At 41.1% G+C, this 27,785-nt stretch overlaps 24 non-coding genes across 24 annotated transcripts; 23 read left to right on the top strand and 1 right to left on the bottom strand.

The window, feature by feature from the left end:
- The first annotated feature begins 655 nt into the window (after positions 1-655).
- TRNAK-UUU (transfer RNA lysine (anticodon UUU)) lies at positions 656-728 on the top strand. Its single transcript has one exon. It is a non-coding gene; the product is annotated as a tRNA-Lys (tRNA).
- A 768-nt stretch (positions 729-1,496) lies between these two features.
- TRNAK-UUU (transfer RNA lysine (anticodon UUU)) lies at positions 1,497-1,569 on the top strand. Its single transcript has one exon. It is a non-coding gene; the product is annotated as a tRNA-Lys (tRNA).
- Positions 1,570-3,178: 1,609 nt separating this feature from the next.
- On the top strand, positions 3,179-3,251 carry TRNAK-UUU (transfer RNA lysine (anticodon UUU)). Its single transcript has one exon. It is a non-coding gene; the product is annotated as a tRNA-Lys (tRNA).
- Positions 3,252-4,860: 1,609 nt separating this feature from the next.
- Positions 4,861-4,933, top strand: TRNAK-UUU (transfer RNA lysine (anticodon UUU)). Its single transcript has one exon. It is a non-coding gene; the product is annotated as a tRNA-Lys (tRNA).
- A 768-nt stretch (positions 4,934-5,701) lies between these two features.
- TRNAK-UUU (transfer RNA lysine (anticodon UUU)) lies at positions 5,702-5,774 on the top strand. Its single transcript has one exon. It is a non-coding gene; the product is annotated as a tRNA-Lys (tRNA).
- A 1,609-nt stretch (positions 5,775-7,383) lies between these two features.
- TRNAK-UUU (transfer RNA lysine (anticodon UUU)) lies at positions 7,384-7,456 on the top strand. Its single transcript has one exon. It is a non-coding gene; the product is annotated as a tRNA-Lys (tRNA).
- A 769-nt stretch (positions 7,457-8,225) lies between these two features.
- On the top strand, positions 8,226-8,298 carry TRNAK-UUU (transfer RNA lysine (anticodon UUU)). Its single transcript has one exon. It is a non-coding gene; the product is annotated as a tRNA-Lys (tRNA).
- A 1,610-nt stretch (positions 8,299-9,908) lies between these two features.
- On the top strand, positions 9,909-9,981 carry TRNAK-UUU (transfer RNA lysine (anticodon UUU)). The gene has a single exon. It is a non-coding gene; the product is annotated as a tRNA-Lys (tRNA).
- A 1,610-nt stretch (positions 9,982-11,591) lies between these two features.
- Positions 11,592-11,664, top strand: TRNAK-UUU (transfer RNA lysine (anticodon UUU)). Its single transcript has one exon. It is a non-coding gene; the product is annotated as a tRNA-Lys (tRNA).
- Positions 11,665-12,433: 769 nt separating this feature from the next.
- On the top strand, positions 12,434-12,506 carry TRNAK-UUU (transfer RNA lysine (anticodon UUU)). Its single transcript has one exon. It is a non-coding gene; the product is annotated as a tRNA-Lys (tRNA).
- A 769-nt stretch (positions 12,507-13,275) lies between these two features.
- TRNAK-UUU (transfer RNA lysine (anticodon UUU)) lies at positions 13,276-13,348 on the top strand. The gene has a single exon. It is a non-coding gene; the product is annotated as a tRNA-Lys (tRNA).
- A 2,450-nt stretch (positions 13,349-15,798) lies between these two features.
- Positions 15,799-15,871, top strand: TRNAK-UUU (transfer RNA lysine (anticodon UUU)). The gene has a single exon. It is a non-coding gene; the product is annotated as a tRNA-Lys (tRNA).
- A 769-nt stretch (positions 15,872-16,640) lies between these two features.
- TRNAK-UUU (transfer RNA lysine (anticodon UUU)) lies at positions 16,641-16,713 on the top strand. The gene has a single exon. It is a non-coding gene; the product is annotated as a tRNA-Lys (tRNA).
- A 769-nt stretch (positions 16,714-17,482) lies between these two features.
- TRNAK-UUU (transfer RNA lysine (anticodon UUU)) lies at positions 17,483-17,555 on the top strand. The gene has a single exon. It is a non-coding gene; the product is annotated as a tRNA-Lys (tRNA).
- A 768-nt stretch (positions 17,556-18,323) lies between these two features.
- On the top strand, positions 18,324-18,396 carry TRNAK-UUU (transfer RNA lysine (anticodon UUU)). The gene has a single exon. It is a non-coding gene; the product is annotated as a tRNA-Lys (tRNA).
- A 769-nt stretch (positions 18,397-19,165) lies between these two features.
- Positions 19,166-19,238, top strand: TRNAK-UUU (transfer RNA lysine (anticodon UUU)). The gene has a single exon. It is a non-coding gene; the product is annotated as a tRNA-Lys (tRNA).
- A 1,920-nt stretch (positions 19,239-21,158) lies between these two features.
- On the bottom strand, positions 21,159-21,232 carry TRNAT-GGU (transfer RNA threonine (anticodon GGU)). Its single transcript has one exon. It is a non-coding gene; the product is annotated as a tRNA-Thr (tRNA).
- Positions 21,233-21,689: 457 nt separating this feature from the next.
- On the top strand, positions 21,690-21,762 carry TRNAK-UUU (transfer RNA lysine (anticodon UUU)). Its single transcript has one exon. It is a non-coding gene; the product is annotated as a tRNA-Lys (tRNA).
- A 768-nt stretch (positions 21,763-22,530) lies between these two features.
- On the top strand, positions 22,531-22,603 carry TRNAK-UUU (transfer RNA lysine (anticodon UUU)). Its single transcript has one exon. It is a non-coding gene; the product is annotated as a tRNA-Lys (tRNA).
- Positions 22,604-24,213: 1,610 nt separating this feature from the next.
- Positions 24,214-24,286, top strand: TRNAK-UUU (transfer RNA lysine (anticodon UUU)). The gene has a single exon. It is a non-coding gene; the product is annotated as a tRNA-Lys (tRNA).
- A 768-nt stretch (positions 24,287-25,054) lies between these two features.
- Positions 25,055-25,127, top strand: TRNAK-UUU (transfer RNA lysine (anticodon UUU)). Its single transcript has one exon. It is a non-coding gene; the product is annotated as a tRNA-Lys (tRNA).
- A 769-nt stretch (positions 25,128-25,896) lies between these two features.
- Positions 25,897-25,969, top strand: TRNAK-UUU (transfer RNA lysine (anticodon UUU)). The gene has a single exon. It is a non-coding gene; the product is annotated as a tRNA-Lys (tRNA).
- Positions 25,970-26,737: 768 nt separating this feature from the next.
- On the top strand, positions 26,738-26,810 carry TRNAK-UUU (transfer RNA lysine (anticodon UUU)). The gene has a single exon. It is a non-coding gene; the product is annotated as a tRNA-Lys (tRNA).
- A 768-nt stretch (positions 26,811-27,578) lies between these two features.
- TRNAK-UUU (transfer RNA lysine (anticodon UUU)) lies at positions 27,579-27,651 on the top strand. The gene has a single exon. It is a non-coding gene; the product is annotated as a tRNA-Lys (tRNA).
- The last annotated feature ends 134 nt before the right edge of the window (positions 27,652-27,785 follow it).

Raw genomic sequence — 27,785 nt, 5'->3', positions numbered from 1 at the left:
CCAGAGTTCTTGGATGCTTTGCCAACATTTCAAGCCTGACTGTGCTTCTAAATAGCATGAAATAGCAATCTTTGTACAAAGTTTTAATATTGGGGAGACAGATTGGTCGAAAAAAAAAGCAGACAGGCGCTGCTGAGATTTGAACTCAGGATCTCCTGTTTACTAGACAGGCGCTTTAACCAACTAAGCCGCAGCACCTTTTTTGCATCTGGTCTCCTTTCCTTCCTCATGTAATCATTTAGAAGTGAAATCCACTTTTTTAAGGCTGGGCTTCTGTTGCAATATAACTTTTCAAAATGTTTTCCAATTGACTGAAACTCCATTGCACAAAACGAGCATGTCATTAATCGTCGATTTAGAGTGGACTGCATTGCCCAGTGTGTGCATTGAGGAGCACATGTTCGTCTTTACTGGGGAGCAAGTTTGCACTCATGAATGTGGCAAAACATTCAAATCCGTAAGTGGGTGAACATTAAAGTCCTAGATGCTGCAAATCTCTATATCTGGATACGGAATGACTGAAAAAAGTTATGTCTCCAGTGTCAAAATGTGTGTAATGCACTAGTAATTCATTTCCTTTATTGACCAGTGAGGTAGCCATGTATGGAGGTGCTGTAGAGTGAAAATCAAGTTTCAAATGGGCAGTGATCCCTGTGCCTGGATAGCTCAGTCGGTAGAGCATCAGACTTTTAATCTGAGGGTCCAGGGTTCAAGTCCCTGTTCAGGCGTACCTTTGCTTCTTTTACAAAAAATTAAGCAGGAAATATGAATTGCTCATTCTAATATGTGCTATTTCTGATGGCATCGCAACCTTGGGCAATATGACTCTAAGGTAGTGGAGTCCAGAGTTCTTGGATGCTTTGCCAACATTTCAAGCCTGACTGTGCTTCTAAATAGCATGAAATAGCAATCTTTGTACAAAGTTTTAATATTGGGGAGACAGATTGGTCGAAAAAAAAGCAGACAGGCGCTGCTGAGATTCGAACTCAGGATCTCCTGTTTACTAGACAGGCGCTTTAACCAACTAAGCCGCAGCACCTTTTTTGCATCTGGTCTCCTTTCCTTCCTCATGTAATCATTTAGAAGTGAAATCCACTTTTTTAAGGCTGGGCTTCTGTTGCAATATAACTTTTCAAAATTTTTTCCAATTGACTGAAACTCCATTGCACAAAACGAGCATGTCATTAATCGTCGATTTAGAGTGGACTGCATTGCCCAGTTTGTGCATTGAGGAGCACATGTTCGTCTTTACTGGGGAGCAAGTTTGCACTCATGAATGTGGCAAAACATTCAAATCCGTAAGTGGGTGACCATTAAAGTCCTACATGCTGCAAATCTCTATATCTGGATACGGAATGACTGAAAAAAGTTATGTCTCCAGTGTCAAAATGTGTGTAATGCACTAGTAATTCATTTCCTTTATTGACCAGTGAGGTAGCCATGTATGGAGGTGCTGTAGAGTGAAAATCAAGTTTCAAATGGGCAGTGATCCCTGTGCCTGGATAGCTCAGTCGGTAGAGCATCAGACTTTTAATCTGAGGGTCCAGGGTTCAAGTCCCTGTTCAGGCGTACCTTTGCTTCTTTTACAAAAAATTAAGCAGGAAATATGAATTGCTCATTCTAATATGTGCTATTTCTGATGGCATCGCAACCTTGGGCAATATGACTCTAAGGTAGTGGAGTCCAGAGTTCTTGGATGCTTTGCCAACATTTCAAGCCTGACTGTGCTTCTAAATAGCATGAAATAGCAATCTTTGTACAAAGTTTTAATATTGGGGAGACAGATTGGTCGAAAAAAAAGCAGACAGGCGCTGCTGAGATTTGAACTCAGGATCTCCTGTTTACTAGACAGGCGCTTTAACCAACTAAGCCGCAGCACCTTTTTTGCATCTGGTCTCCTTTCCTTCCTCATGTAATCATTTAGAAGTGAAATCCACTTTTTTAAGGCTGGGCTTCTGTTGCAATATAACTTTTCAAAATGTTTTCCAATTGACTGAAACTCCATTGCACAAAACGAGCATGTCATTAATCGTCGATTTAGAGTGGACTGCATTGCCCAGTGTGTGCATTGAGGAGCACATGTTCGTCTTTACTGGGGAGCAAGTTTGCACTCATGAATGTGGCAAAACATTCAAATCCGTAAGTGGGTGAACATTAAAGTCCTAGATGCTGCAAATCTCTATATCTGGATACGGAATGACTGAAAAAAGTTATGTCTCCAGTGTCAAAATGTGTGTAATGCACTAGTAATTCATTTCCTTTATTGCCCAGTGAGGTAGCCATGTATGGAGGTGCTGTAGAGTGAAAATCAAGTTTCAAATGGGCAGTAATCCCTGTGCCTGGATAGCTCAGTCGGTAGAGCATCAGACTTTTAATCTGAGGGTCCAGGGTTCAAGTCCCTGTTTAGGCGTACCTTTGCTTCTTTTACAAAAAATTAAGCAGGAAATATGAATTGCTCATTTTAATATGTGCTATTTCTGATGGCATCGCAACCTTGGGCAATATGACTCTAAGGTAGTGGAGTCCAGAGTTCTTGGATGCTTTGCCAACATTTCAAGCCTGACTGTGCTTCTAAATAGCATGAAATAGCAATCTTTGTACAAAGTTTTAATATTGGGGAGACAGATTGGTCGAAAAAAAAGCAGACAGGCGCTGCTGAGATTCGAACTCAGGATCTCCTGTTTACTAGACAGGCGCTTTAACCAACTAAGCCGCAGCACCTTTTTTGCATCTGGTCTCCTTTCCTTCCTCATGTAATCATTTAGAAGTGAAATCCACTTTTTTAAGGCTGGGCTTCTGTTGCAATATAACTTTTCAAAATGTTTTCCAATTGACTGAAACTCCATTGCACAAAACGAGCATGTCATTAATCGTCGATTTAGAGTGGACTGCATTGCCCAGTGTGTGCATTGAGGAGCACATGTTCGTCTTTACTGGGGAGCAAGTTTGCACTCATGAATGTGGCAAAACATTCAAATCCGTAAGTGGGTGACCATTAATGTCCTACATGCTGCAAATCTCTATATCTGGATACGGAATGACTGAAAAAAGTTATGTCTCCAGTGTCAAAATGTGTGTAATGCACTAGTAATTCATTTCCTTTATTGACCAGTGAGGTAGCCATGTATGGAGGTGCTGTAGAGTGAAAATCAAGTTTCAAATGGGCAGTGATCCCTGTGCCTGGATAGCTCAGTCGGTAGAGCATCAGACTTTTAATCTGAGGGTCCAGGGTTCAAGTCCCTGTTCAGGCGTACCTTTGCTTCTTTTACAAAAAATTAAGCAGGAAATATGAATTGCTCATTCTAATATGTGCTATTTCTGATGGCATCGCAACCTTGGGCAATATGACTCTAAGGTAGTGGAGTCCAGAGTTCTTGGATGCTTTGCCAACATTTCAAGCCTGACTGTGCTTCTAAATAGCATGAAATAGCAATCTTTGTACAAAGTTTTAATATTGGGGAGACAGATTGGTCGAAAAAAAAGCAGACAGGCGCTGCTGAGATTCAAACTCAGGATCTCCTGTTTACTAGACAGGCGCTTTAACCAACTAAGCCGCAGCACCTTTTTTGCATCTGGTCTCCTTTCCTTCCTCATGTAATCATTTAGAAGTGAAATCCACTTTTTTAAGGCTGGGCTTCTGTTGCAATATAACTTTTCAAAATGTTTTCCAATTGACTGAAACTCCATTGCACAAAACGAGCATGTCATTAATCGTCGATTTAGAGTGGACTGCATTGCCCAGTGTGTGCATTGAGGAGCACATGTTCGTCTTTACTGGGGAGCAAGTTTGCACTCATGAATGTGGCAAAACATTCAAATCCGTAAGTGGGTGAACATTAAAGTCCTAGATGCTGCAAATCTCTATATCTGGATACGGAATGTCTGAAAAAAGTTATGTCTCCAGTGTCAAAATGTGTGTAATGCACTAGTAATTCATTTCCTTTATTGACCAGTGAGGTAGCCATGTATGGAGGTACTGTAGAGTGAAAATCAAGTTTCAAATGGGCAGTGATCCCTGTGCCTGGATAGCTCAGTCGGTAGAGCATCAGACTTTTAATCTGAGGGTCCAGGGTTCAAGTCACTGTTCAGGCGTACCTTTGCTTCTTTTACAAAAAATTAAGCAGGAAATATGAATTGCTCATTCTAATATGTGCTATTTCTGATGGCATCGCAACCTTGGGCAATATGACTCTAAGGTAGTGGAGTCCAGAGTTCTTGGAGGCTTTGCCAACATTTCAAGCCTGACTGTGCTTCTAAATAGCATGAAATAGCAATCTTTGTACAAAGTTTTAACATTGGGGAGACAGATTGGTCGAAAAAAAAGCAGACAGGCGCTGCTGAGATTCAAACTCAGGATCTCCTGTTTACTAGACAGGCGCTTTAACCAACTAAGCCACAGCACCTTTTTTGCATCTGGTCTCCTTTCCTTCCTCATGTAATCATTTAGAAGTGAAATCCACTTTTTTAAGGCTGGGCTTCTGTTGCAATATAACTTTTCAAAATGTTTTCCAATTGACTGAAACTCCATTGCACAAAACGAGCATGTCATTAATCGTCGATTTAGAGTGGACTGCATTGCCCAGTGTGTGCATTGAGGAGCACATGTTCGTCTTTACTGGGGAGCAAGTTTGCACTCATGAATGTGGCAAAACATTCAAATCCGTAAGTGGGTGAACATTAAAGTCCTAGATGCTGCAAATCTCTATATCTGGATACGGAATGACTGAAAAAAGTTATGTCTCCAGTGTCAAAATGTGTGTAATGCACTAGTAATTCATTTCCTTTATTGACCAGTGAGGTAGCCATGTATGGAGGTGCTGTAGAGTGAAAATCAAGTTTCAAATGGGCAGTGATCCCTGTGCCTGGATAGCTCAGTCGGTAGAGCATCAGACTTTTAATCTGAGGGTCCAGGGTTCAAGTCCCTGTTCAGGCGTACCTTTGCTTCTTTTACAAAAAATTAAGCAGGAAATATGAATTGCTCATTCTAATATGTGCTATTTCTGATGGCATCGCAACCTTGGGCAATATGACTCTAAGGTAGTGGAGTCCAGAGTTCTTGGATGCTTTGCCAACATTTCAAGCCTGACTGTGCTTCTAAATAGCATGAAATAGCAATCTTTGTACAAAGTTTTAATATTGGGGAGACAGATTGGTCGAAAAAAAAGCAGACAGGCGCTGCTGAGATTCGAACTCAGGATCTCCTGTTTACTAGACAGGCGCTTTAACCAACTAAGCCGCAGCACCTTTTTTGCATCTGGTCTCCTTTCCTTCCTCATGTAATCATTTAGAAGTGAAATCCACTTTTTTAAGGCTGGGCTTCTGTTGCAATATAACTTTTCAAAATTTTTTCCAATTGACTGAAACTCCATTGCACAAAACGAGCATGTCATTAATCGTCGATTTAGAGTGGACTGCATTGCCCAGTTTGTGCATTGAGGAGCACATGTTCGTCTTTACTGGGGAGCAAGTTTGCACTCATGAATGTGGCAAAACATTCAAATCCGTAAGTGGGTGACCATTAAAGTCCTACATGCTGCAAATCTCTATATCTGGATACGGAATGACTGAAAAAAGTTATGTCTCCAGTGTCAAAATGTGTGTAATGCACTAGTAATTCATTTCCTTTATTGACCAGTGAGGTAGCCATGTATGGAGGTGCTGTAGAGTGAAAATCAAGTTTCAAATGGGCAGTGATCCCTGTGCCTGGATAGCTCAGTCGGTAGAGCATCAGACTTTTAATCTGAGGGTCCAGGGTTCAAGTCCCTGTTCAGGCGTACCTTTGCTTCTTTTACAAAAAATTAAGCAGGAAATATGAATTGCTCATTCTAATATGTGCTATTTCTGATGGCATCGCAACCTTGGGCAATATGACTCTAAGGTAGTGGAGTCCAGAGTTCTTGGATGCTTTGCCAACATTTCAAGCCTGACTGTGCTTCTAAATAGCATGAAATAGCAATCTTTGTACAAAGTTTTAATATTGGGGAGACAGATTGGTCGAAAAAAAAGCAGACAGGCGCTGCTGAGATTTGAACTCAGGATCTCCTGTTTACTAGACAGGCGCTTTAACCAACTAAGCCGCAGCACCTTTTTTGCATCTGGTCTCCTTTCCTTCCTCATGTAATCATTTAGAAGTGAAATCCACTTTTTTAAGGCTGGGCTTCTGTTGCAATATAACTTTTCAAAATGTTTTCCAATTGACTGAAACTCCATTGCACAAAACGAGCATGTCATTAATCGTCGATTTAGAGTGGACTGCATTGCCCAGTGTGTGCATTGAGGAGCACATGTTCGTCTTTACTGGGGAGCAAGTTTGCACTCATGAATGTGGCAAAACATTCAAATCCGTAAGTGGGTGAACATTAAAGTCCTAGATGCTGCAAATCTCTATATCTGGATACGGAATGACTGAAAAAAGTTATGTCTCCAGTGTCAAAATGTGTGTAATGCACTAGTAATTCATTTCCTTTATTGCCCAGTGAGGTAGCCATGTATGGAGGTGCTGTAGAGTGAAAATCAAGTTTCAAATGGGCAGTAATCCCTGTGCCTGGATAGCTCAGTCGGTAGAGCATCAGACTTTTAATCTGAGGGTCCAGGGTTCAAGTCCCTGTTTAGGCGTACCTTTGCTTCTTTTACAAAAAATTAAGCAGGAAATATGAATTGCTCATTTTAATATGTGCTATTTCTGATTGCATCGCAACCTTGGGCAATATGACTCTAAGGTAGTGGAGTCCAGAGTTCTTGGATGCTTTGCCAACATTTCAAGCCTGACTGTGCTTCTAAATAGCATGAAATAGCAATCTTTGTACAAAGTTTTAATATTGGGGAGACAGATTGGTCGAAAAAAAAGCAGACAGGCGCTGCTGAGATTCGAACTCAGGATCTCCTGTTTACTAGACAGGCGCTTTAACCAACTAAGCCGCAGCACCTTTTTTGCATCTGGTCTCCTTTCCTTCCTCATGTAATCATTTAGAAGTGAAATCCACTTTTTTAAGGCTGGGCTTCTGTTGCAATATAACTTTTCAAAATGTTTTCCAATTGACTGAAACTCCATTGCACAAAACGAGCATGTCATTAATCGTCGATTTAGAGTGGACTGCATTGCCCAGTGTGTGCATTGAGGAGCACATGTTCGTCTTTACTGGGGAGCAAGTTTGCACTCATGAATGTGGCAAAACATTCAAATCCGTAAGTGGGTGACCATTAATGTCCTACATGCTGCAAATCTCTATATCTGGATACGGAATGACTGAAAAAAGTTATGTCTCCAGTGTCAAAATGTGTGTAATGCACTAGTAATTCATTTCCTTTATTGACCAGTGAGGTAGCCATGTATGGAGGTGCTGTAGAGTGAAAATCAAGTTTCAAATGGGCAGTGATCCCTGTGCCTGGATAGCTCAGTCGGTAGAGCATCAGACTTTTAATCTGAGGGTCCAGGGTTCAAGTCCCTGTTCAGGCGTACCTTTGCTTCTTTTACAAAAAATTAAGCAGGAAATATGAATTGCTCATTCTAATATGTGCTATTTCTGATGGCATCGCAACCTTGGGCAATATGACTCTAAGGTAGTGGAGTCCAGAGTTCTTGGATGCTTTGCCAACATTTCAAGCCTGACTGTGCTTCTAAATAGCATGAAATAGCAATCTTTGTACAAAGTTTTAACATTGGGGAGACAGATTGGTCGAAAAAAAAGCAGACAGGCGCTGCTGAGATTCAAACTCAGGATCTCCTGTTTACTAGACAGGCGCTTTAACCAACTAAGCCACAGCACCTTTTTTGCATCTGGTCTCCTTTCCTTCCTCATGTAATCATTTAGAAGTGAAATCCACTTTTTTTAAGGCTAGGCTTCTGTTGCAATATAACTTTTCAAAATGTTTTCCAATTGACTGAAACTCCATTGCACAAAACGAGCATGTCAGTAATCGTCGATTTAGAGTGGACTGCATTGCCCAGTGTGTGCATTGAGGAGCACATGTTCGTCTTTACTGGGGAGCAAGTTTGCACTCATGAATGTGGCAAAACATTCAAATCCGTAAGTGGGTGACCATTAAAGTCCTACATGCTGCAAATCTCTATATCTGGATACGGAATGACTGAAAAAAGTTATGTCTCCAGTGTCAAAATGTGTGTAATGCACTAGTAATTCATTTCCTTTATTGACCAGTGAGGTAGCCATGTATGGAGGTGCTGTAGAGTGAAAATCAAGTTTCAAATGGGCAGTGATCCCTGTGCCTGGATAGCTCAGTCGGTAGAGCATCAGACTTTTAATCTGAGGGTCCAGGGTTCAAGTCCCTGTTCAGGCGTACCTTTGCTTCTTTTACAAAAAATTAAGCAGGAAATATGAATTGCTCATTCTAATATGTGCTATTTCTGATGGCATCGCAACCTTGGGCAATATGACTCTAAGGTAGTGGAGTCCAGAGTTCTTGGATGCTTTGCCAACATTTCAAGCCTGACTCTGCTTCTAAATAGCATGAAATAGCAATCTTTGTACAAAGTTTTAATATTGGGGAGACAGATTGGTCGAAAAAAAAGCAGACAGGCGCTGGTGAGATTCGAACTCAGGATCTCCTGTTTACTAGACAGGCGCTTTAACCAACTAAGCCACAGCACCTTTTTTGCATCTGGTCTCCTTTCCTTCCTCATGTAATCATTTAGAAGTGAAATCCACTTTTTTAACGCTGGGCTTCTGTTGCAATATAACTTTTCAAAATGTTTTCCAATTGACTGAAACTCCATTGCACAAAACGAGCATGTCATTAATCGTCGATTTAGAGTGGACTGCATTGCCCAGTGTGTGCATTGAGGAGCACATGTTCGTCTTTACTGGGGAGCAAGTTTGCACTCATGAATGTGGCAAAACATTCAAATCCGTAAGTGGGTGAACATTAAAGTCCTAGATGCTGCAAATCTCTATATCTGGATACGGAATGACTGAAAAAAGTTATGTCTCCAGTGTCAAAATGTGTGTAATGCACTAGTAATTAATTTCCTTTATTGACCAGTGAGGTAGCCATGTATGGAGGTGCTGTAGAGTGAAAATCAAGTTTCAAATGGGCAGTGATCCCTGTGCCTGGATAGCTCAGTCGGTAGAGCATCAGACTTTTAATCTGAGGGTCCAGGGTTCAAGTCACGGTTCAGGCGTACCTTTGCTTCTTTTACAAAAAATTAAGCAGGAAATATGAATTGCTCATTCTAATATGTGCTATTTCTGATGGCATCGCAACCTTGGGCAATATGACTCTAAGGTAGTGGAGTCCAGAGTTCTTGGAGGCTTTGCCAACATTTCAAGCCTGACTGTGCTTCTAAATAGCATGAAATAGCAATCTTTGTACAAAGTTTTAACATTGGGGAGACAGATTGGTCGAAAAAAAAGCAGACAGGCGCTGCTGACATTCAAACTCAGGATCTCCTGTTTACTAGACAGGCGCTTTAACCAACTAAGCCACAGCACCTTTTTTGCATCTGGTCTCCTTTCCTTCCTCATGTAATCATTTAGAAGTGAAATCCACTTTTTTTAAGGCTAGGCTTCTGTAGCAATATAATTTTTCAAAATGTTTTCCAATTGACTGAAACTCCATTGCACAAAACGAGCATGTCATTAATCGTCGATTTAGAGTGGACTGCATTGCCCAGTGTGTGCATTGAGGAGCACATGTTCGTCTTTACTGGGGAGCAAGTTTGCACTCATGAATGTGGCAAAACATTCAAATCCGTAAGTGGGTGACCATTAAAGTCCTACATGCTGCAAATCTCTATATCTGGATACGGAATGACTGAAAAAAGTTATGTCTCCAGTGTCAAAATGTGTGTAATGCACTAGTAATTCATTTCCTTTATTGACCAGTGAGGTAGCCATGTATGGAGGTGCTGTAGAGTGAAAATCAAGTTTCAAATGGGCAGTGATCCCTGTGCCTGGATAGCTCAGTCGGTAGAGCATCAGACTTTTAATCTGAGGGTCCAGGGTTCAAGTCCCTGTTCAGGCGTACCTTTGCTTCTTTTACAAAAAATTAAGCAGGAAATATGAATTGCTCATTCTAATATGTGCTATTTCTGATGGCATCGCAACCTTGGGCAATATGACTCTAAGGTAGTGGAGTCCAGAGTTCTTGGATGCTTTGCCAACATTTCAAGCCTGACTGTGCTTCTAAATAGCATGAAATAGCAATCTTTGTACAAAGTTTTAATATTGGGGAGACAGATTGGTCGAAAAAAAAGCAGACAGGCGCTGGTGAGATTCGAACTCAGGATCTCCTGTTTACTAGACAGGCGCTTTAACCAACTAAGCCACAGCACCTTTTTTGCATCTGGTCTCCTTTCCTTCCTCATGTAATCATTTAGAAGTGAAATCCACTTTTTTAACGCTGGGCTTCTGTTGCAATATAACTTTTCAAAATGTTTTCCAATTGACTGAAACTCCATTGCACAAAACGAGAATGTCATTAATCGTCGATTTAGAGTGGACTGCATTGCCCAGTGTGTGCATTGAGGAGCACATGTTCGTCTTTACTGGGGAGCAAGTTTGCACTCATGAATGTGGCAAAACATTCAAATCCGTAAGTGGGTGAACATTAAAGTCCTAGATGCTGCAAATCTCTATATCTGGATACGGAATGACTGAAAAAAGTTATGTCTCCAGTGTCAAAATGTGTGTAATGCACTAGTAATTAATTTCCTTTATTGACCAGTGAGGTAGCCATGTATGGAGGTGCTGTAGAGTGAAAATCAAGTTTCAAATGGGCAGTGAACCCTGTGGCTGGATAGCTCAGTCGGTAGAGCATCAGACTTTTAATCTGAGGGTCCAGGGTTCAAGTCACGGTTCAGGCGTACCTTTGCTTCTTTTACAAAAAATTAAGCAGGAAATATGAATTGCTCATTCTAATATGTGCTATTTCTGATGGCATCGCAACCTTGGGCAATATGACTCTAAGGTAGTGGAGTCCAGAGTTCTTGGAGGCTTTGCCAACATTTCAAGCCTGACTGTGCTTCTAAATAGCATGAAATAGCAATCTTTGTACAAAGTTTTAACATTGGGGAGACATATTGGTCGAAAAAAAAGCAGACAGGCGCTGCTGACATTCAAACTCAGGATCTCCTGTTTACTAGACAGGCGCTTTAACCAACTAAGCCACAGCACCTTTTTTGCATCTGGTCTCCTTTCCTTCCTCATGTAATCATTTAGAAGTGAAATCCACTTTTTTTAAGGCTAGGCTTCTGTAGCAATATAACTTTTCAAAATGTTTTCCAATTGACTGAAACTCCATTGCACAAAACGAGCATGTCATTAATCGTCGATTTAGAGTGGACTGCATTGCCCAGTGTGTGCATTGAGGAGCACATGTTCGTCTTTACTGGGGAGCAAGTTTGCACTCATGAATGTGGCAAAACATTCAAATCCGTAAGTGGGTGAACATTAAAGTCCTAGATGCTGCAAATCTCTATATCTGGATACGGAATGACTGAAAAAAGTTATGTCTCCAGTGTCAAAATGTGTGTAATGCACTAGTAATTCATTTCCTTTATTGCCCAGTGAGGTAGCCATGTATGGAGGTGCTGTAGAGTGAAAATCAAGTTTCAAATGGGTAGTAATCCCTGTGCCTGGATAGCTCAGTCGGTAGAGCATCAGACTTTTAATCTGAGGGTCCAGGGTTCAAGTCCCTGTTCAGGCGTACCTTTGCTTCTTTTACAAAAAATTAAGCAGGAAATATGAATTGCTCATTCTAATATGTGCTATTTCTGATGGCATCGCAACCTTGGGCAATATGACTCTAAGGTAGTGGAGTCCAGAGTTCTTGGATGCTTTGCCAACATTTCAAGCCTGACTGTGCTTCTAAATAGCATGAAATAGCAATCTTTGTACAAAGTTTTAATATTGGGGAGACAGATTGGTCGAAAAAAAAGCAGACAGGCGCTGCTGAGATTCGAACTCAGGATCTCCTGTTTACTAGACAGGCGCTTTAACCAACTAAGCCGCAGCACCTTTTTTGCATCTGGTCTCCTTTCCTTCCTCATGTAATCATTTAGAAGTGAAATCCACTTTTTTTAAGGCTAGGCTTCTGTAGCAATATAACTTTTCAAAATGTTTTCCAATTGACTGAAACTCCATTGCACAAAACGAGCATGTCATTAATCGTCGATTTAGAGTGGACTGCATTGCCCAGTGTGTGCATTGAGGAGCACATGTTCGTCTTTACTGGGGAGCAAGTTTGCACTCATGAATGTGGCAAAACATTCAAATCCATAAGTGGGTGACCATTAAAGTCCTACATGCTGCAAATCTCTATATCTGGATACGGAATGACTGAAAAAAGTTATGTCTCCAGTGTCAAAATGTGTGTAATGCACTAGTAATTCATTTCCTTTATTGACCAGTGAGGTAGCCATGTATGGAGGTGCTGTAGAGTGAAAATCAAGTTTCAAATGGGCAGTGATCCCTGTGCCTGGATAGCTCAGTCGGTAGAGCATCAGACTTTTAATCTGAGGGTCCAGGGTTCAAGTCCCTGTTCAGGCGTACCTTTGCTTCTTTTACAAAAAATTAAGCAGGAAATATGAATTGCTCATTCTAATATGTGCTATTTCTGATGGCATCGCAACCTTGGGCAATATGACTCTAAGGTAGTGGAGTCCAGAGTTCTTGGATGCTTTGCCAACATTTCAAGCCTGACTGTGCTTCTAAATAGCATGAAATAGCAATCTTTGTACAAAGTTTTAATATTGGGGAGACAGATTGGTCGAAAAAAAAAGCAGACAGGCGCTGCTGAGATTTGAACTCAGGATCTCCTGTTTACTAGACAGGCGCTTTAACCAACTAAGCCGCAGCACCTTTTTTGCATCTGGTCTCCTTTCCTTCCTCATGTAATCATTTAGAAGTGAAATCCACTTTTTTAAGGCTGGGCTTCTGTTGCAATATAACTTTTCAAAATGTTTTCCAATTGACTGAAACTCCATTGCACAAAACGAGCATGTCATTAATCGTCGATTTAGAGTGGACTGCATTGCCCAGTGTGTGCATTGAGGAGCACATGTTCGTCTTTACTGGGGAGCAAGTTTGCACTCATGAATGTGGCAAAACATTCAAATCCGTAAGTGGGTGAACATTAAAGTCCTAGATGCTGCAAATCTCTATATCTGGATACGGAATGACTGAAAAAAGTTATGTCTCCAGTGTCAAAATGTGTGTAATGCACTAGTAATTCATTTCCTTTATTGACCAGTGAGGTAGCCATGTATGGGGGTGCTGTAGAGTGAAAATCAAGTTTCAAATGGGCAGTGATCCCTGTGCCTGGATAGCTCAGTCGGTAGAGCATCAGACTTTTAATCTGAGGGTCCAGGGTTCAAGTCCCTGTTCAGGCGTACCTTTGCTTCTTTTACAAAAAATTAAGCAGGAAATATGAATTGCTCATTCTAATATGTGCTATTTCTGATGGCATCGCAACCTTGGGCAATATGACTCTAAGGTAGTGGAGTCCAGAGTTCTTGGATGCTTTGCCAACATTTCAAGCCTGACTGTGCTTCTAAATAGCATGAAATAGCAATCTTTGTACAAAGTTTTAATATTGGGGAGACAGATTGGTCGAAAAAAAAGCAGACAGGCGCTGCTGAGATTTGAACTCAGGATCTCCTGTTTACTAGACAGGCGCTTTAACCAACTAAGCCGCAGCACCTTTTTTGCATCTGGTCTCCTTTCCTTCCTCATGTAATCATTTAGAAGTGAAATCCACTTTTTTAAGGCTGGGCTTCTGTTGCAATATAACTTTTCAAAATGTTTTCCAATTGACTGAAACTCCATTGCACAAAACGAGCATGTCATTAATCGTCGATTTAGAGTGGACTGCATTGCCCAGTGTGTGCATTGAGGAGCACATGTTCGTCTTTACTGGGGAGCAAGTTTGCACTCATGAATGTGGCAAAACATTCAAATCCGTAAGTGGGTGAACATTAAAGTCCTAGATGCTGCAAATCTCTATATCTGGATACGGAATGACTGAAAAAAGTTATGTCTCCAGTGTCAAAATGTGTGTAATGCACTAGTAATTCATTTCCTTTATTGCCCAGTGAGGTAGCCATGTATGGAGGTGCTGTAGAGTGAAAATCAAGTTTCAAATGGGCAGTAATCCCTGTGCCTGGATAGCTCAGTCGGTAGAGCATCAGACTTTTAATCTGAGGGTCCAGGGTTCAAGTCCCTGTTTAGGCGTACCTTTGCTTCTTTTACAAAAAATTAAGCAGGAAATATGAATTGCTCATTCTAATATGTGCTATTTCTGATGGCATCGCAACCTTGGGCAATATGACTCTAAGGTAGTGGAGTCCAGAGTTCTTGGATGCTTTGCCAACATTTCAAGCCTGACTGTGCTTCTAAATAGCATGAAATAGCAATCTTTGTACAAAGTTTTAATATTGGGGAGACAGATTGGTCGAAAAAAAAGCAGACAGGCGCTGCTGAGATTCGAACTCAGGATCTCCTGTTTACTAGACAGGCGCTTTAACCAACTAAGCCGCAGCACCTTTTTTGCATCTGGTCTCCTTTCCTTCCTCATGTAATCATTTAGAAGTGAAATCCACTTTTTTAAGGCTGGGCTTCTGTTGCAATATAACTTTTCAAAATGTTTTCCAATTGACTGAAACTCCATTGCACAAAACGAGCATGTCATTAATCGTCGATTTAGAGTGGACTGCATTGCCCAGTGTGTGCATTGAGGAGCACATGTTCGTCTTTACTGGGGAGCAAGTTTGCACTCATGAATGTGGCAAAACATTCAAATCCGTAAGTGGGTGACCATTAATGTCCTACATGCTGCAAATCTCTATATCTGGATACGGAATGACTGAAAAAAGTTATGTCTCCAGTGTCAAAATGTGTGTAATGCACTAGTAATTCATTTCCTTTATTGACCAGTGAGGTAGCCATGTATGGAGGTGCTGTAGAGTGAAAATCAAGTTTCAAATGGGCAGTGATCCCTGTGCCTGGATAGCTCAGTCGGTAGAGCATCAGACTTTTAATCTGAGGGTCCAGGGTTCAAGTCACGGTTCAGGCGTACCTTTGCTTCTTTTACAAAAAATTAAGCAGGAAATATGAATTGCTCATTCTAATATGTGCTATTTCTGATGGCATCGCAACCTTGGGCAATATGACTCTAAGGTAGTGGAGTCCAGAGTTCTTGGAGGCTTTGCCAACATTTCAAGCCTGACTGTGCTTCTAAATAGCATGAAATAGCAATCTTTGTACAAAGTTTTAACATTGGGGAGACATATTGGTCGAAAAAAAAGCAGACAGGCGCTGCTGACATTCAAACTCAGGATCTCCTGTTTACTAGACAGGCGCTTTAACCAACTAAGCCACAGCACCTTTTTTGCATCTGGTCTCCTTTCCTTCCTCATGTAATCATTTAGAAGTGAAATCCACTTTTTTTAAGGCTAGGCTTCTGTAGCAATATAACTTTTCAAAATGTTTTCCAATTGACTGAAACTCCATTGCACAAAACGAGCATGTCATTAATCGTCGATTTAGAGTGGACTGCATTGCCAGTGTGTGCATTGAGGAGCACATGTTCGTCTTTACTGGGGAGCAAGTTTGCACTCATGAATGTGGCAAAACATTCAAATCCGTAAGTGGGTGAACATTAAAGTCCTAGATGCTGCAAATCTCTATATCTGGATACGGAATGACTGAAAAAAGTTATGTCTCCAGTGTCAAAATGTGTGTAATGCACTAGTAATTCATTTCCTTTATTGCCCAGTGAGGTAGCCATGTATGGAGGTGCTGTAGAGTGAAAATCAAGTTTCAAATGGGCAGTAATCCCTGTGCCTGGATAGCTCAGTCGGTAGAGCATCAGACTTTTAATCTGAGGGTCCAGGGTTCAAGTCCCTGTTCAGGCGTACCTTTGCTTCTTTTACAAAAAATTAAGCAGGAAATATGAATTGCTCATTCTAATATGTGCTATTTCTGATGGCATCGCAACCTTGGGCAATATGACTCTAAGGTAGTGGAGTCCAGAGTTCTTGGATGCTTTGCCAACATTTCAAGCCTGACTGTGCTTCTAAATAGCATGAAATAGCAATCTTTGTACAAAGTTTTAATATTGGGGAGACAGATTGGTCGAAAAAAAAGCAGACAGGCGCTGCTGAGATTCGAACTCAGGATCTCCTGTTTACTAGACAGGCGCTTTAACCAACTAAGCCGCAGCACCTTTTTTGCATCTGGTCTCCTTTCCTTCCTCATGTAATCATTTAGAAGTGAAATCCACTTTTTTTAAGGCTAGGCTTCTGTAGCAATATAACTTTTCAAAATGTTTTCCAATTGACTGAAACTCCATTGCACAAAACGAGCATGTCATTAATCGTCGATTTAGAGTGGACTGCATTGCCCAGTGTGTGCATTGAGGAGCACATGTTCGTCTTTACTGGGGAGCAAGTTTGCACTCATGAATGTGGCAAAACATTCAAATCCGTAAGTGGGTGACCATTAAAGTCCTACATGCTGCAAATCTCTATATCTGGATACGGAATGACTGAAAAAAGTTATGTCTCCAGTGTCAAAATGTGTGTAATGCACTAGTAATTCATTTCCTTTATTGACCAGTGAGGTAGCCATGTATGGAGGTGCTGTAGAGTGAAAATCAAGTTTCAAATGGGCAGTGATCCCTGTGCCTGGATAGCTCAGTCGGTAGAGCATCAGACTTTTAATCTGAGGGTCCAGGGTTCAAGTCCCTGTTCAGGCGTACCTTTGCTTCTTTTACAAAAAATTAAGCAGGAAATATGAATTGCTCATTCTAATATGTGCTATTTCTGATGGCATCGCAACCTTGGGCAATATGACTCTAAGGTAGTGGAGTCCAGAGTTCTTGGATGCTTTGCCAACATTTCAAGCCTGACTGTGCTTCTAAATAGCATGAAATAGCAATCTTTGTACAAAGTTTTAATATTGGGGAGACAGATTGGTCGAAAAAAAAAGCAGACAGGCGCTGCTGAGATTTGAACTCAGGATCTCCTGTTTACTAGACAGGCGCTTTAACCAACTAAGCCGCAGCACCTTTTTTGCATCTGGTCTCCTTTCCTTCCTCATGTAATCATTTAGAAGTGAAATCCACTTTTTTAAGGCTGGGCTTCTGTTGCAATATAACTTTTCAAAATGTTTTCCAATTGACTGAAACTCCATTGCACAAAACGAGCATGTCATTAATCGTCGATTTAGAGTGGACTGCATTGCCCAGTGTGTGCATTGAGGAGCACATGTTCGTCTTTACTGGGGAGCAAGTTTGCACTCATGAATGTGGCAAAACATTCAAATCCGTAAGTGGGTGAACATTAAAGTCCTAGATGCTGCAAATCTCTATATCTGGATACGGAATGACTGAAAAAAGTTATGTCTCCAGTGTCAAAATGTGTGTAATGCACTAGTAATTCATTTCCTTTATTGACCAGTGAGGTAGCCATGTATGGAGGTGCTGTAGAGTGAAAATCAAGTTTCAAATGGGCAGTGATCCCTGTGCCTGGATAGCTCAGTCGGTAGAGCATCAGACTTTTAATCTGAGGGTCCAGGGTTCAAGTCCCTGTTCAGGCGTACCTTTGCTTCTTTTACAAAAAATTAAGCAGGAAATATGAATTGCTCATTCTAATATGTGCTATTTCTGATGGCATCGCAACCTTGGGCAATATGACTCTAAGGTAGTGGAGTCCAGAGTTCTTGGATGCTTTGCCAACATTTCAAGCCTGACTGTGCTTCTAAATAGCATGAAATAGCAATCTTTGTACAAAGTTTTAATATTGGGGAGACAGATTGGTCGAAAAAAAAGCAGACAGGCGCTGCTGAGATTCGAACTCAGGATCTCCTGTTTACTAGACAGGCGCTTTAACCAACTAAGCCGCAGCACCTTTTTTGCATCTGGTCTCCTTTCCTTCCTCATGTAATCATTTAGAAGTGAAATCCACTTTTTTAAGGCTGGGCTTCTGTTGCAATATAACTTTTCAAAATTTTTTCCAATTGACTGAAACTCCATTGCACAAAACGAGCATGTCATTAATCGTCGATTTAGAGTGGACTGCATTGCCCAGTTTGTGCATTGAGGAGCACATGTTCGTCTTTACTGGGGAGCAAGTTTGCACTCATGAATGTGGCAAAACATTCAAATCCGTAAGTGGGTGACCATTAAAGTCCTACATGCTGCAAATCTCTATATCTGGATACGGAATGACTGAAAAAAGTTATGTCTCCAGTGTCAAAATGTGTGTAATGCACTAGTAATTCATTTCCTTTATTGACCAGTGAGGTAGCCATGTATGGAGGTGCTGTAGAGTGAAAATCAAGTTTCAAATGGGCAGTGATCCCTGTGCCTGGATAGCTCAGTCGGTAGAGCATCAGACTTTTAATCTGAGGGTCCAGGGTTCAAGTCCCTGTTCAGGCGTACCTTTGCTTCTTTTACAAAAAATTAAGCAGGAAATATGAATTGCTCATTCTAATATGTGCTATTTCTGATGGCATCGCAACCTTGGGCAATATGACTCTAAGGTAGTGGAGTCCAGAGTTCTTGGAGGCTTTGCCAACATTTCAAGCCTGACTGTGCTTCTAAATAGCATGAAATAGCAATCTTTGTACAAAGTTTTAACATTGGGGAGACATATTGGTCGAAAAAAAAGCAGACAGGCGCTGCTGACATTCAAACTCAGGATCTCCTGTTTACTAGACAGGCGCTTTAACCAACTAAGCCACAGCACCTTTTTTGCATCTGGTCTCCTTTCCTTCCTCATGTAATCATTTAGAAGTGAAATCCACTTTTTTTAAGGCTAGGCTTCTGTAGCAATATAACTTTTCAAAATGTTTTCCAATTGACTGAAACTCCATTGCACAAAACGAGCATGTCATTAATCGTCGATTTAGAGTGGACTGCATTGCCCAGTGTGTGCATTGAGGAGCACATGTTCGTCTTTACTGGGGAGCAAGTTTGCACTCATGAATGTGGCAAAACATTCAAATCCGTAAGTGGGTGAACATTAAAGTCCTAGATGCTGCAAATCTCTATATCTGGATACGGAATGACTGAAAAAAGTTATGTCTCCAGTGTCAAAATGTGTGTAATGCACTAGTAATTCATTTCCTTTATTGCCCAGTGAGGTAGCCATGTATGGAGGTGCTGTAGAGTGAAAATCAAGTTTCAAATGGGCAGTAATCCCTGTGCCTGGATAGCTCAGTCGGTAGAGCATCAGACTTTTAATCTGAGGGTCCAGGGTTCAAGTCCCTGTTCAGGCGTACCTTTGCTTCTTTTACAAAAAATTAAGCAGGAAATATGAATTGCTCATTCTAATATGTGCTATTTCTGATGGCATCGCAACCTTGGGCAATATGACTCTAAGGTAGTGGAGTCCAGAGTTCTTGGATGCTTTGCCAACATTTCAAGCCTGACTGTGCTTCTAAATAGCATGAAATAGCAATCTTTGTACAAAGTTTTAATATTGGGGAGACAGATTGGTCGAAAAAAAAGCAGACAGGCGCTGCTGAGATTCGAACTCAGGATCTCCTGTTTACTAGACAGGCGCTTTAACCAACTAAGCCGCAGCACCTTTTTTGCATCTGGTCTCCTTTCCTTCCTCATGTAATCATTTAGAAGTGAAATCCACTTTTTTAAGGCTGGGCTTCTGTTGCAATATAACTTTTCAAAATGTTTTCCAATTGACTGAAACTCCATTGCACAAAACGAGCATGTCATTAATCGTCGATTTAGAGTGGACTGCATTGCCCAGTGTGTGCATTGAGGAGCACATGTTCGTCTTTACTGGGGAGCAAGTTTGCACTCATGAATGTGGCAAAACATTCAAATCCGTAAGTGGGTGAACATTAAAGTCCTAGATGCTGCAAATCTCTATATCTGGATACGGAATGACTGAAAAAAGTTATGTCTCCAGTGTCAAAATGTGTGTAATGCACTAGTAATTAATTTCCTTTATTGACCAGTGAGGTAGCCATGTATGGAGGTGCTGTAGAGTGAAAATCAAGTTTCAAATGGGCAGTGATCCCTGTGCCTGGATAGCTCAGTCGGTAGAGCATCAGACTTTTAATCTGAGGGTCCAGGGTTCAAGTCACTGTTCAGGTGTACCTTTGCTTCTTTTACAAAAAATTAAGCAGGAAATATGAATTGCTCATTCTAATATGTGCTATTTCTGATGGCATCGCAACCTTGGGCAATATGACTCTAAGGTAGTGGAGTCCAGAGTTCTTGGAGGCTTTGCCAACATTTCAAGCCTGACTGTGCTTCTAAATAGCATGAAATAGCAATCTTTGTACAAAGTTTTAACATTGGGGAGACAGATTGGTCGAAAAAAAAGCAGACAGGCGCTGCTGAGATTCAAACTCAGGATCTCCTGTTTACTAGACAGGCGCTTTAACCAACTAAGCCACAGCACCTTTTTTGCATCTGGTCTCCTTTCCTTCCTCATGTAATCATTTAGAAGTGAAATCCACTTTTTTTAAGGCTAGGCTTCTGTAGCAATATAACTTTTCAAAATGTTTTCCAATTGACTGAAACTCCATTGCACAAAACGAGCATGTCATTAATCGTCGATTTAGAGTGGACTGCATTGCCCAGTGTGTGCATTGAGGAGCACATGTTCGTCTTTACTGGGGAGCAAGTTTGCACTCATGAATGTGGCAAAACATTCAAATCCGTAAGTGGGTGAACATTAAAGTCCTAGATGCTGCAAATCTCTATATCTGGATACGGAATGACTGAAAAAAGTTATGTCTCCAGTGTCAAAATGTGTGTAATGCACTAGTAATTCATTTCCTTTATTGCCCAGTGAGGTAGCCATGTATGGAGGTGCTGTAGAGTGAAAATCAAGTTTCAAATGGGCAGTGATCCCTGTGCCTGGATAGCTCAGTCGGTAGAGCATCAGACTTTTCATCTGAGGGTCCAGGGTTCAAGTCCCTGTTCAGGCGTACCTTTGCTTCTTTTACAAAAAATTAAGCAGGAAATATGAATTGCTCATTCTAATATGTGCTATTTCTGATGGCATCGCAACCTTGGGCAATATGACTCTAAGGTAGTGGAGTCCAGAGTTCTTGGAGGCTTTGCCAACATTTCAAGCCTGACTGTGCTTCTAAATAGCATGAAATAGCAATCTTTGTACAAAGTTTTAATATTGGGGAGACAGATTGGTCGAAAAAAAAGCAGACAGGCGCTGCTGAGATTTGAACTCAGGATCTCCTGTTTACCTGACAGGCGCTTTAACCAACTAAGCCGCAGCACCTTTTTTGCATCTGGTCTCCTTTCCTTCCTCATGTAATCATTTAGAAGTGAAATCCACTTTTTTAAGGCTGGGCTTCTGTTGCAATATAACTTTTCAAAATGTTTTCCAATTGACTGAAACTCCATTGCACAAAACGAGCATGTCATTAATCGTCGATTTAGAGTGGACTGCATTGCCCAGTGTGTGCATTGAGGAGCACATGTTCGTCTTTACTGGGGAGCAAGTTTGCACTCATGAATGTGGCAAAACATTCAAATCCGTAAGTGGGTGAACATTAAAGTCCTAGATGCTGCAAATCTCTATATCTGGATACGGAATGACTGAAAAAAGTTATGTCTCCAGTGTCAAAATGTGTGTAATGCACTAGTAATTCATTTCCTTTATTGCCCAGTGAGGTAGCCATGTATGGAGGTGCTGTAGAGTGAAAATCAAGTTTCAAATGGGCAGTAATCCCTGTGCCTGGATAGCTCAGTCGGTAGAGCATCAGACTTTTAATCTGAGGGTCCAGGGTTCAAGTCCCTGTTCAGGCGTACCTTTGCTTCTTTTACAAAAAATTAAGCAGGAAATATGAATTGCTCATTCTAATATGTGCTATTTCTGATGGCATCGCAACCTTGGGCAATATGACTCTAAGGTAGTGGAGTCCAGAGTTCTTGGATGCTTTGCCAACATTTCAAGCCTGACTGTGCTTCTAAATAGCATGAAATAGCAATCTTTGTACAAAGTTTTAATATTGGGGAGACAGATTGGTCGAAAAAAAAGCAGACAGGCGCTGCTGAGATTCGAACTCAGGATCTCCTGTTTACTAGACAGGCGCTTTAACCAACTAAGCCGCAGCACCTTTTTTGCATCTGGTCTCCTTTCCTTCCTCATGTAATCATTTAGAAGTGAAATCCACTTTTTTAAGGCTGGGCTTCTGTTGCAATATAACTTTTCAAAATGTTTTCCAATTGACTGAAACTCCATTGCACAAAACGAGCATGTCATTAATCGTCGATTTAGAGTGGACTGCATTGCCCAGTGTGTGCATTGAGGAGCACATGTTCGTCTTTACTGGGGAGCAAGTTTGCACTCATGAATGTGGCAAAACATTCAAATCCGTAAGTGGGTGACCATTAAAGTCCTACATGCTGCAAATCTCTATATCTGGATACGGAATGACTGAAAAAAGTTATGTCTCCAGTGTCAAAATGTGTGTAATGCACTAGTAATTCATTTCCTTTATTGACCAGTGAGGTAGCCATGTATGGAGGTGCTGTAGAGTGAAAATCAAGTTTCAAATGGGCAGTGATCCCTGTGCCTGGATAGCTCAGTCGGTAGAGCATCAGACTTTTAATCTGAGGGTCCAGGGTTCAAGTCCCTGTTCAGGCGTACCTTTGCTTCTTTTACAAAAAATTAAGCAGGAAATATGAATTGCTCATTCTAATATGTGCTATTTCTGATGGCATCGCAACCTTGGGCAATATGACTCTAAGGTAGTGGAGTCCAGAGTTCTTGGAGGCTTTGCCAACATTTCAAGCCTGACTGTGCTTCTAAATAGCATGAAATAGCAATCTTTGTACAAAGTTTTAACATTGGGGAGACAGATTGGTCGAAAAAAAAGCAGACAGGCGCTGCTGAGATTCAAACTCAGGATCTCCTGTTTACTAGACAGGCGCTTTAACCAACTAAGCCACAGCACCTTTTTTGCATCTGGTCTCCTTTCCTTCCTCATGTAATCATTTAGAAGTGAAATCCACTTTTTTTAAGGCTAGGCTTCTGTAGCAATATAACTTTTCAAAATGTTTTCCAATTGACTGAAACTCCATTGCACAAAACGAGCATGTCATTAATCGTCGATTTAGAGTGGACTGCATTGCCCAGTGTGTGCATTGAGGAGCACATGTTCGTCTTTACTGGGGAGCAAGTTTGCACTCATGAATGTGGCAAAACATTCAAATCCGTAAGTGGGTGAACATTAAAGTCCTAGATGCTGCAAATCTCTATATCTGGATACGGAATGACTGAAAAAAGTTATGTCTCCAGTGTCAAAATGTGTGTAATGCACTAGTAATTCATTTCCTTTATTGCCCAGTGAGGTAGCCATGTATGGAGGTGCTGTAGAGTGAAAATCAAGTTTCAAATGGGCAGTGATCCCTGTGCCTGGATAGCTCAGTCGGTAGAGCATCAGACTTTTCATCTGAGGGTCCAGGGTTCAAGTCCCTGTTCAGGCGTACCTTTGCTTCTTTTACAAAAAATTAAGCAGGAAATATGAATTGCTCATTCTAATATGTGCTATTTCTGATGGCATCGCAACCTTGGGCAATATGACTCTAAGGTAGTGGAGTCCAGAGTTCTTGGATGCTTTGCCAACATTTCAAGCCTGACTGTGCTTCTAAATAGCATGAAATAGCAATCTTTGTACAAAGTTTTAATATTGGGGAGACAGATTGGTCGAAAAAAAAGCAGACAGGCGCTGCTGAGATTTGAACTCAGGATCTCCTGTTTACTAGATAGGCGCTTTAACCAACTAAGCCGCAGCACCTTTTTTGCATCTGGTCTCCTTTCCTTCCTCATGTAATCATTTAGAAGTGAAATCCACTTTTTTAAGGCTGGGCTTCTGTTGCAATATAACTTTTCAAAATGTTTTCCAATTGACTGAAACTCCATTGCACAAAACGAGCATGTCATTAATCGTCGATTTAGAGTGGACTGCATTGCCCAGTGTGTGCATTGAGGAGCACATGTTCGTCTTTACTGGGGAGCAAGTTTGCACTCATGAATGTGGCAAAACATTCAAATCCGTAAGTGGGTGAACATTAAAGTCCTAGATGCTGCAAATCTCTATATCTGGATACGGAATGACTGAAAAAAGTTATGTCTCCAGTGTCAAAATGTGTGTAATGCACTAGTAATTCATTTCCTTTATTGCCCAGTGAGGTAGCCATGTATGGAGGTGCTGTAGAGTGAAAATCAAGTTTCAAATGGGCAGTAATCCCTGTGCCTGGATAGCTCAGTCGGTAGAGCATCAGACTTTTAATCTGAGGGTCCAGGGTTCAAGTCCCTGTTCAGGCGTACCTTTGCTTCTTTTACAAAAAATTAAGCAGGAAATATGAATTGCTCATTCTAATATGTGCTATTTCTGATGGCATCGCAACCTTGGGCAATATGACTCTAAGGTAGTGGAGTCCAGAGTTCTTGGATGCTTTGCCAACATTTCAAGCCTGACTGTGCTTCTAAATAGCATGAAATAGCAATCTTTGTACAAAGTTTTAATATTGGGGAGACAGATTGGTCGAAAAAAAAGCAGACAGGCGCTGCTGAGATTCGAACTCAGGATCTCCTGTTTACTAGACAGGCGCTTTAACCAACTAAGCCGCAGCACCTTTTTTGCATCTGGTCTCCTTTCCTTCCTCATGTAATCATTTAGAAGTGAAATCCACTTTTTTAAGGCTGGGCTTCTGTTGCAATATAACTTTTCAAAATGTTTTCCAATTGACTGAAACTCCATTGCACAAAACGAGCATGTCATTAATCGTCGATTTAGAGTGGACTGCATTGCCCAGTGTGTGCATTGAGGAGCACATGTTCGTCTTTACTGGGGAGCAAGTTTGCACTCATGAATGTGGCAAAACATTCAAATCCGTAAGTGGGTGACCATTAAAGTCCTACATGCTGCAAATCTCTATATCTGGATACGGAATGACTGAAAAAAGTTATGTCTCCAGTGTCAAAATGTGTGTAATGCACTAGTAATTCATTTCCTTTATTGACCAGTGAGGTAGCCATGTATGGAGGTGCTGTAGAGTGAAAATCAAGTTTCAAATGGGCAGTGATCCCTGTGCCTGGATAGCTCAGTCGGTAGAGCATCAGACTTTTAATCTGAGGGTCCAGGGTTCAAGTCCCTGTTCAGGCGTACCTTTGCTTCTTTTACAAAAAATTAAGCAGGAAATATGAATTGCTCATTCTAATATGTGCTATTTCTGATGGCATCGCAACCTTGGGCAATATGACTCTAAGGTAGTGGAGTCCAGAGTTCTTGGATGCTTTGCCAACATTTCAAGCCTGACTGTGCTTCTAAATAGCATGAAATAGCAATCTTTGTACAAAGTTTTAATATTGGGGAGACAGATTGGTCGAAAAAAAAAGCAGACAGGCGCTGCTGAGATTTGAACTCAGGATCTCCTGTTTACTAGACAGGCGCTTTAACCAACTAAGCCGCAGCACCTTTTTTGCATCTGGTCTCCTTTCCTTCCTCATGTAATCATTTAGAAGTGAAATCCACTTTTTTAAGGCTGGGCTTCTGTTGCAATATAACTTTTCAAAATGTTTTCCAATTGACTGAAACTCCATTGCACAAAACGAGCATGTCATTAATCGTCGATTTAGAGTGGACTGCATTGCCCAGTGTGTGCATTGAGGAGCACATGTTCGTCTTTACTGGGGAGCAAGTTTGCACTCATGAATGTGGCAAAACATTCAAATCCGTAAGTGGGTGAACATTAAAGTCCTAGATGCTGCAAATCTCTATATCTGGATACGGAATGACTGAAAAAAGTTATGTCTCCAGTGTCAAAATGTGTGTAATGCACTAGTAATTCATTTCCTTTATTGACCAGTGAGGTAGCCATGTATGGAGGTGCTGTAGAGTGAAAATCAAGTTTCAAATGGGCAGTGATCCCTGTGCCTGGATAGCTCAGTCGGTAGAGCATCAGACTTTTAATCTGAGGGTCCAGGGTTCAAGTCCCTGTTCAGGCGTACCTTTGCTTCTTTTACAAAAAATTAAGCAGGAAATATGAATTGCTCATTCTAATATGTGCTATTTCTGATGGCATCGCAACCTTGGGCAATATGACTCTAAGGTAGTGGAGTCCAGAGTTCTTGGATGCTTTGCCAACATTTCAAGCCTGACTGTGCTTCTAAATAGCATGAAATAGCAATCTTTGTACAAAGTTTTAATATTGGGGAGACAGATTGGTCGAAAAAAAAGCAGACAGGCGCTGCTGAGATTCGAACTCAGGATCTCCTGTTTACTAGACAGGCGCTTTAACCAACTAAGCCGCAGCACCTTTTTTGCATCTGGTCTCCTTTCCTTCCTCATGTAATCATTTAGAAGTGAAATCCACTTTTTTAAGGCTGGGCTTCTGTTGCAATATAACTTTTCAAAATTTTTTCCAATTGACTGAAACTCCATTGCACAAAACGAGCATGTCATTAATCGTCGATTTAGAGTGGACTGCATTGCCCAGTGTGTGCATTGAGGAGCACATGTTCGTCTTTACTGGGGAGCAAGTTTGCACTCATGAATGTGGCAAAACATTCAAATCCGTAAGTGGGTGACCATTAAAGTCCTACATGCTGCAAATCTCTATATCTGGATATGGAATGACTGAAAAAAGTTATGTCTCCAGTGTCAAAATGTGTGTAATGCACTAGTAATTCATTTCCTTTATTGACCAGTGAGGTAGCCATGTATGGAGGTGCTGTAGAGTGAAAATCAAGTTTCAAATGGGCAGTGATCCCTGTGCCTGGATAGCTCAGTCGGTAGAGCATCAGACTTTTAATCTGAGGGTCCAGGGTTCAAGTCCCTGTTCAGGCGTACCTTTGCTTCTTTTACAAAAAATTAAGCAGGAAATATGAATTGCTCATTCTAATATGTGCTATTTCTGATGGCATCGCAACCTTGGGCAATATGACTCTAAGGTAGTGGAGTCCAGAGTTCTTGGATGCTTTGCCAACATTTCAAGCCTGACTGTGCTTCTAAATAGCATGAAATAGCAATCTTTGTACAAAGTTTTAATATTGGGGAGACAGATTGGTCGAAAAAAAAGCAGACAGGCGCTGCTGAGATTTGAACTCAGGATCTCCTGTTTACTAGACAGGCGCTTTAACCAACTAAGCCGCAGCACCTTTTTTGCATCTGGTCTCCTTTCCTTCCTCATGTAATCATTTAGAAGTGAAATACACTTTTTTAAGGCTGGGCTTCTGTTGCAATATAACTTTTCAAAATGTTTTCCAATTGACTGAAACTCCATTGCACAAAACGAGCATGTCATTAATCGTCGATTTAGAGTGGACTGCATTGCCCAGTGTGTGCATTGAGGAGCACATGTTCGTCTTTACTGGGGAGCAAGTTTGCACTCATGAATGTGGCAAAACATTCAAATCCGTAAGTGGGTGAACATTAAAGTCCTAGATGCTGCAAATCTCTATATCTGGATACGGAATGACTGAAAAAAGTTATGTCTCCAGTGTCAAAATGTGTGTAATGCACTAGTAATTCATTTCCTTTATTGACCAGTGAGGTAGCCATGTATGGAGGTGCTGTAGAGTGAAAATCAAGTTTCAAATGGGCAGTAATCCCTGTGCCTGGATAGCTCAGTCGGTAGAGCATCAGACTTTTAATCTGAGGGTCCAGGGTTCAAGTCCCTGTTCAGGCGTACCTTTGCTTCTTTTACAAAAAATTAAGCAGGAAATATGAATTGCTCATTCTAATATGTGCTATTTCTGATGGCATCGCAACCTTGGGCAATATGACTCTAAGGTAGTGGAGTCCAGAGTTCTTGGATGCTTT

The sequence above is a fragment of the Ambystoma mexicanum genome, unplaced genomic scaffold, assembly GCF_040938575.1.
Source record: "Ambystoma mexicanum isolate Mex_15411 unplaced genomic scaffold, UKY_AmexF1_1 Mex_scaf1, whole genome shotgun sequence".
NCBI lineage: Eukaryota > Metazoa > Chordata > Amphibia > Caudata > Ambystomatidae > Ambystoma > Ambystoma mexicanum.
The sequence above is the reverse complement of the archived record's forward strand: the minus strand, read 5'-3'. Positions and strand labels throughout refer to the sequence as shown.